The sequence below is a fragment of the Microtus pennsylvanicus genome, chromosome 11 (genome assembly GCF_037038515.1).
Source record: "Microtus pennsylvanicus isolate mMicPen1 chromosome 11, mMicPen1.hap1, whole genome shotgun sequence".
Classification (NCBI taxonomy): domain Eukaryota; kingdom Metazoa; phylum Chordata; class Mammalia; order Rodentia; family Cricetidae; genus Microtus; species Microtus pennsylvanicus.
In genome coordinates, this window is record NC_134589.1 from 74,421,139 (window position 1) to 74,428,226 (window position 7,088).

Below are 7,088 nucleotides of genomic sequence, written 5' to 3' on the forward strand. Positions count from 1 at the left end.
TCTCTCTTTGGTTGGGGGAGATGAGGAAGCCCTGCAAAGTGACAATACCTTCTGGAAACATTTTACTTTGAACCACGTAGCACCTTCTAATTGCCAGAACAGAAAATGGTCACGTCCAGTTTCCTGTTGTAACAGGGTCCCAGACCTTAGTAGGCCCTGAGACCTTAGCACAACAGACTCCATGATGGAAGTGCCATTCAGGCTGTAAATCTCAGCACATAGACAACAACACCTGCCAAAACAAAATAAAGTCTAATTCATCATAATCTATATAATTCGGGGAAAGTCTAAGTACTAAATCTATAGTCTTCTAAGAAAGTTCCTAAATGTTATAACCTTGCTTTTTTAGCTTCTGTAGCTCCACTTCTGGCTAACTGTTCTTGTTAACTGAAGTATGTGAACCCAGGACATGGTTTTTGTGCTTAAAAGCTCATCCTGAAAAAGGGTCCATGTTACAATGGGATCCCGAACATCCAGTACAGTTGCCACATGGCAAATAAAGAGTTTGTATTCAAATAACCCATGTCTTAGCAGTGTTCTATGGTGAATACCTCACAAAATTTCTGGAGGTCTCAGCAAAATCTTGTAGACTAGACCTCAAGACACTGGGGTCGTGGACCCCCTTGAAGTGAGGAAGAGTGTGGTGATCAGCAGACTCCTAGGGCATGCTCAACCTGAGATACTCTAGGTCCCCAGGACTCCGGGTCAGTAACTGCCTAATGCTTCAGAGGGGTCTGAAGAACTCAAAAGGAAATAAATTAGGAAGTCACCTTGTCTGTCACCTTCAGAGGTAAGTCTGGTTAAGATGCCTTCTGTTGGGCACGTTGGAGGTGTCTGGTTTAAGTGCTAATCCAGGGTGGGAGCCCAGAGTAATTCTATTTCCATCTTGACTCAAGGTCAGAGAGTTCATGCTTCTCAAGGCCAAATAACAGGATGTTTGACCAAAGGCCTGGTTATTAGCTGTTTTTGGAATTAAGAAGGTGATTATGCTTGTTTGTTCCTTGAACCATGGTAAGGAAGTCTACTGCCCTTCCCTTTTGCTTTGGGTAGAAAAGGCCTATGAGTAATAAATTTGTACCATGATTAATAAAAGCCCAGAGACAAAAATCAGGTTCAACCTGAAGGTCAGAAGAGCAAAACAGCCAGCCGCTGGCTCTTGCCTCTATCTCAGTCTTAAATGGCGATCCTGCCTCCAAGAATCTCAGAATGAGACTGAGAGCTATCTCCTCCCATCTTATATTCCTCTGTAGTGCTAGGATTAGAGGCGTGCACCACTACCACCTGGTTTCTAAGGCACACTAGCGTGGCTACTGGGATTAAAGGTGTGTCACTACTAGCTGGTCTGTAAGGTCAATCAGTGCAGGTGTTTTACTCTCTGAACTTCAGGCAAACTTTATTTATTAAAATACAAATGAAATATCACTACATAAATTCAAGGCCACAGTATTCACTGAGAGCCCTCCTGACTCTATCTTTTGTTTTTTGTCTCTTTCTCTTCTCAATCTTCACTCTCCTTTCCAGGCAGGTTCAACAGATCAGGTGGTTCTGACAATCCAATGTCATATGTCTATATGAGACATCACTGGGTCCTTCCGTTTGTTCAGGTGTATGAATGTGTGCTGAGCACCCCTGGTTGTTTTTACTCTGTGTGTGTGTGTGTGTGTGTGTGTGTGTGTGTGTGTGTGTGTTTGTATGTCTGTATGTAAGTCTGTATGTGTATATGTATGTGTGTAAGTCTGTGTGTTTGCATGTCTGTATGTAAGCCTGTGGGCATGTGTATGTGTTTGTGTGTTTGTATGTAAGTCTGTGTGTATGTCCTTCGATGTGTTTCTGTGGATTTGTTTTCTTGTATTGAGCAGGTGTTTTTTTTTTCTTGTTTGAGATCCTACCCTCACTCATCTTAAGACCTGTGCCCCCTCCTACTGGGGAATGAAATCCTTTGGCATTGCCAGATTACCCAGAGAAACCCAAAACACCCTCTACCTGTTCCACTCTGGGAATAGGAACTCTTGTTTGTTTTTTGCTTGGTTCCTGCTCAAGGTCAAGATTGGTTCCTGTGTGGCACTGTGGAGAGCCCAGGGCCTGGGCCTCTCATTCGAGGCCCCCTGCCATCTAAGTGGAGAATATAGCCCAGCTATATTCTGTCCTGTCATAGGCCAAAGCAGCTTCTTTATTAACCAGTGGTAATAAAGCATATTCACAGCATACAGAGGGGCATCCCACATCACAATCCCAGGGAAGGGTCAAAGGTCCCCTTGACTGAGTCCAAAGGAAAAGAGAAACTTCTATTTCTTTCTCTTTTTGCAGTTTATGTCTTTGTTTCAACCAATGATCATAAAACCCACCATTCTCTTAAAAAAAAAAAGTACAAAGCAAAACAAAACAAAACACCCCTGGGCTGGGTAGGAAATCGCTGCCAGACAATGCAGCCTGGGCAGAACAGATTTTCCCTTATGTCCAGCACCGACCAAAGAGACTTTAAACAATTTTGCTAGCTCCCTTTTAAAGGATTAAAGACAGCTACTAAAAAGATTTCCTTTGTCACCCAGTCAGTCCCAGACATTTAAAAAAAAAGTTATAAAGTTTAAAAAATTTAAAGCTATAAGGAGGTCCCAGTTGCTGGAGGCAGCATAACGGCTGTTTAACAATAGAGAACTGATTGGGACAAGGCCTTTTACATAAACCGAAAGACACTATCACCTTCTCTAATGATGAGACACAGTTAGACTTAGAGAACCCGGCAAAATTTTGGTGTCTCATCCTGTCAGAAGAAACCAAGCACCCAGGACTGGCCCAACACCAAGCTCCTGTCCATCTAACCAGTTCAACTACTTCTATCCAGATGAAGCAATGCTTAAAGATCCTGGAAACAAAGGGGGAAATTGCAGTTCCTATTGTCTGGGTTGAAGAGACAGGCGCCATGGTGCCCTGCCAGTTACCGTGGAATATGCCTCTCCTGCCTGTGAAGAAACCTGGGACCTCTGATTCTCAGGAGTCTGGTTCTTTCAGAGAAACAGGAGCATGTTGTCTTGGACCTGAAAGGTGCATTCTTCAGCTTCCCACTGGCAGAGGTGAGTCAAGCCATCTTTGCTTTTAAATGGACAGACCCAGCAGGAGGTTAGAGTGGGCAATTTACATGGACCAGGTTGCTCCAGGATTTACAGACACTAAATATAGTATTCCTGCCCTTCCATTGGGGTTTTCTAGGAAAATAGATTATAAAAGAGTGAGTCCCTGGGGTTATATACAGTAGTTATAGACCTTGGGCTATAAAAATGTGGCCTAAGAAAGGCCACCTTTAGCCGGACTGTGATGGCACACACCTTTAATCCCAGCACAACAGGCAGGAACAGGCAGAAACAGGCAGATCTCTGTGAGTTCAAGGCCAGCCTGGTCTATTCTACAAGAGCTAGTTCCAGGCCAGGCTCCAAAGCTACTGAGAAACCCTGTCTCGAAAAACCCAAAAGAAAGAGAGAAAGAGAGAGAGAGAGAGAGAGAGAGAGAGAGAGAGAGAGAGAGGAGCCACCTTTGTAGAAGGCTACCTATCTTGGCTACCAGGTGAAGGGAGCCTGCCTCAGAGGAGGATTGCTGACATCCTTCAGATCCCAACTCCAAAGACTCAGTCAGACACGGGTTTGAGAGTTCCTAAGTGTAGCTGGATATTGCTGCCTCCAGATAACCAGAGTTTATGGAAATAGTAAAGGTTCTCTCTATACACCAACTCACAGGGGGCACCAGGTCCCAAATCTGGACTGTACTAACAAAAGGCAGAAGTAGTTTTCACCCAAACTTTGGGGTCATAGAAATACCTTGTGACATACCTGCCCAAACGACTAGACCCTATAGCCACAGGGTAGCCCTCCTGCCTAAGAGCTCTGGCAGCTACTGCTACTTTAATGGAGGGGAAAAACCAAGCAAGTTCAATCTGGATCAAGATCTTACATTCACAGCACCCCACAACATGGTTGATGCCCTCCTCTGAGAAGCACCAGAATGCTGGCTGTCTAATGACTGTGTGACCCAGTACCAGGCCCTGTGCCTGGCTCACCCTTGATTCCAGTTCGAGAAACCCACAGCCATCAATTTAGCTCTTGCCTGATGACACAGGTGCCCATCCATGACGGTCAGGAGATGAAAGATGAAACCAGGTACATGGGACCTGTTGTAGTTACTTTAACCAAAATGATTTGAGCCCAGCCAGGTACCTCAGCCCAGAGGGCAACACTGATTGATCTGACCCAGGCTCTCTGATGGGCAAAATGAAAGTCCACAACCATATGCATGGACCATCACTTGGTTTGCTTTTACTATCGGACATGTCCACAATATGATCTGTAGAGGAAGAGGGCTTCTCATCGCTAGGAAAAGCATATTTCAAAATCTTTGCTCTCTGAGAAGCCATTTGGTTTCCCCTACAAATTGTTGCCCTTCTTTGGTAGGCTTCAGACCTGGCTGCCCGACAGACGGACCTAAGATCAGTGATATTTTGATGACATACTATGACCCCCAAGCTGCCTGAGAGTCCGTGATAAAGGAAAACTGGACAGTTCAAACCCACAGGCTGATAGAAGACACCAGAGGGAAAGATCTTTCTCCCAGAAACTATGAGCAGAACTGTTGGTAACTAACCTCCACCAGGCCACTCGTTTGGAGTGGGGGGAGTCCACAAAACTTTCAAAGCTGCTCAGACCAAGGTATGGTATACCTAGACTGGACAGCCTAATGCAGGATGTCTCGGCCAGATGCCAGGTTTGGGCTCAAGTGAATCCAAAACAGAGGGTCCTTACTCAGGAAGGGGTCAGAAAGAAAGACCAATACCCCAGTGGACTCTGGGAAAATTGATTTCACGGAGATCCAGCCTGCTAGGGGAGGCTAAAAAAGTACTTACTGTAATGGATTAAGTAAAATTGCTGCAGGTTCCCGAGTGGCTGTAGTGGGCCATGAGGGGCAGCAAGTCCCACGAGGAGAGACAGATGGATGGGCACACCAAGAGACCATGCAGGTCTCTGAAGGCAGCTGGTCCCAGGCAGAGAGCCATGCAGCAGGCAAGAGACAGAGACATGGATAGGCATGCCATGAAGAGTGAGGTTGGATACTTATTTAGTGGGTTATGAAATGGAAGGAGAAAAGGGAGAAGAGCGGGGGGCGGGGGGAGAGAGAGAGAGAGAGAGAGAGAGAGAGAGAGAAACAGAAGGGTGAATGAGAGAAGTAGGGAGAGACAGATACTGCCTCTTAGAGAGGGAGATGGAAAAGAGAAAGAACTCAGGTGGAAGCTGAAGATTAGCTTGCCTTTGAGGGTAAGGCAGGCGTGGGGGGTGAGCGTAGCTTGTCTCTTAAAGGGACAGAACAGACCATTACACTTACTAGTTTTTAAATACGGTTTTTCAGGGTGGGTAAAAGGATTCCTCATCTGGACTGAAACTGCTCAAGCTTAAAAAGCTCCTCCAGGAACTGGTTCTTTTATTTTAGCCTCCACCTAACAATGAGGTTCAACAATGGTCTGGCTTTCAAAGCCAAAATGTCTGAAATAATAGCTAAGGTTTAAACATAGATTAAAGACTTTATTGTGCATCTAGACCTCAGAGTTCTGGTCAGGTTAAAAGAATAAACAAGACTTACAGATACAGACACACATGCGCGCGCACGCCTGGAGTCTGCACTCAGGTGAGGACCTTTGCTGAGGCTGTTGAGACATTCCAACCAAGATTTGATTCTTCTTTTTTTTGTGTTTATTTGTTTTGGAAATAGGATCTCTCTATATAGACCAGGCTAGTCTGGAACTCACAAGATCAGCCCGCCTCTACTTCCTGAGTTCTATTTTTTTTTTTTTGGTTTTTTTTCGAGACGAGGTTTCTCTGTCACTTTGATGCCTATCCTGGCACTAGCTCTTGTAGACCAGGCTGGCCTCAAACTCACAGAGATCTGTCTGCCTTTGTCTCCCAAGTGCTGGGATTAAAGGTGTGCACCACATTAGTCCCTCTGAGTGCTATTTTAAGTGTTTAAGCCAGTAAACAGATGCTATCCGGTGAAAGACTATAGAACCAATGAGAAACAGTTTTCAAACAAAATACTTGAAGGTGTGGCCAAGAGATAAGAATGGAATTCTGGGAGAGACTCCTCTATCCATCGGCAGCACTGGACGCCTTCAGCAGTAGCAAAGGACTAGAAGGAGAGACTGTTACAAGAAGCCGTGGCTCTCCTACCTAACTGGTAAGTACAGTCTTCTGCAGACTCATGCTGGAGAGAAGAGTTTCTGTACTATATGTGGGTTTGTGTGGAGGACATTACGACAAGGGGAGGCAGATCTCTAGACATTAAGGCAACTTTTATTTTTTGATTATATTTGATTATATTTTACATACCAACCACAGTTCCCCCTCCCTCGCATCCTCCTGCTCCCCCCCCCCCGCCCTTCCATCACACACATACCTTCCTTCCACCCAATCCCCCATTCACTCCTCAGAAAGGGGAGTCTACAAAGTCTGTTAAAGCCCTTCTTAAGCCAAGTTAACATGAAAATTAAGAAGAAAGCTGTAGAAAACAGTTTGGTACACCTGGTGTCTGTGAGTACTGTGTAATATTGTATACAACGTGACAATGAGACAGGGGAAGTTAGGGCAGAGATATAGCTGCAGTGCTATCCTTACTTTTGAGTCTTGCAAAGTAAAAATGTTTGTAGGAAATAATTTGTTTGGAGGATAAAGGGGAAGCCTCACAAAAGCTGCTGGAAGTTGAGGTTCTGTGTTAGGTTTGGGAGCTCGGCAAGGCCAGAAGCAAAGTTCGCTTTCGTTGGAGTGCTGGAGAGGGGAAAGGCGTGACCAGTGGGGGCTGGAGGGTAGCTTTTGGAGTTTGGTGTTCATTTTTTCTTTTTAAATTTTTAGTGATTTATTTATTTTTATTTAATGTGCATTGATATTTTGTCTGTATACATGTGTGTGGGAGGGTGTCAGGTCCCCTGGAATTGGAGCTATCCACAGTTGTCAACTGCCACGTGGGTGCTGGGAATTGAGCCAGAGTCCTCTGGAACAGCTGCCAGTGCTCTTAACCACTGAACCACCTCTGCAGCTCCTGGATTTCATTTTCCAATG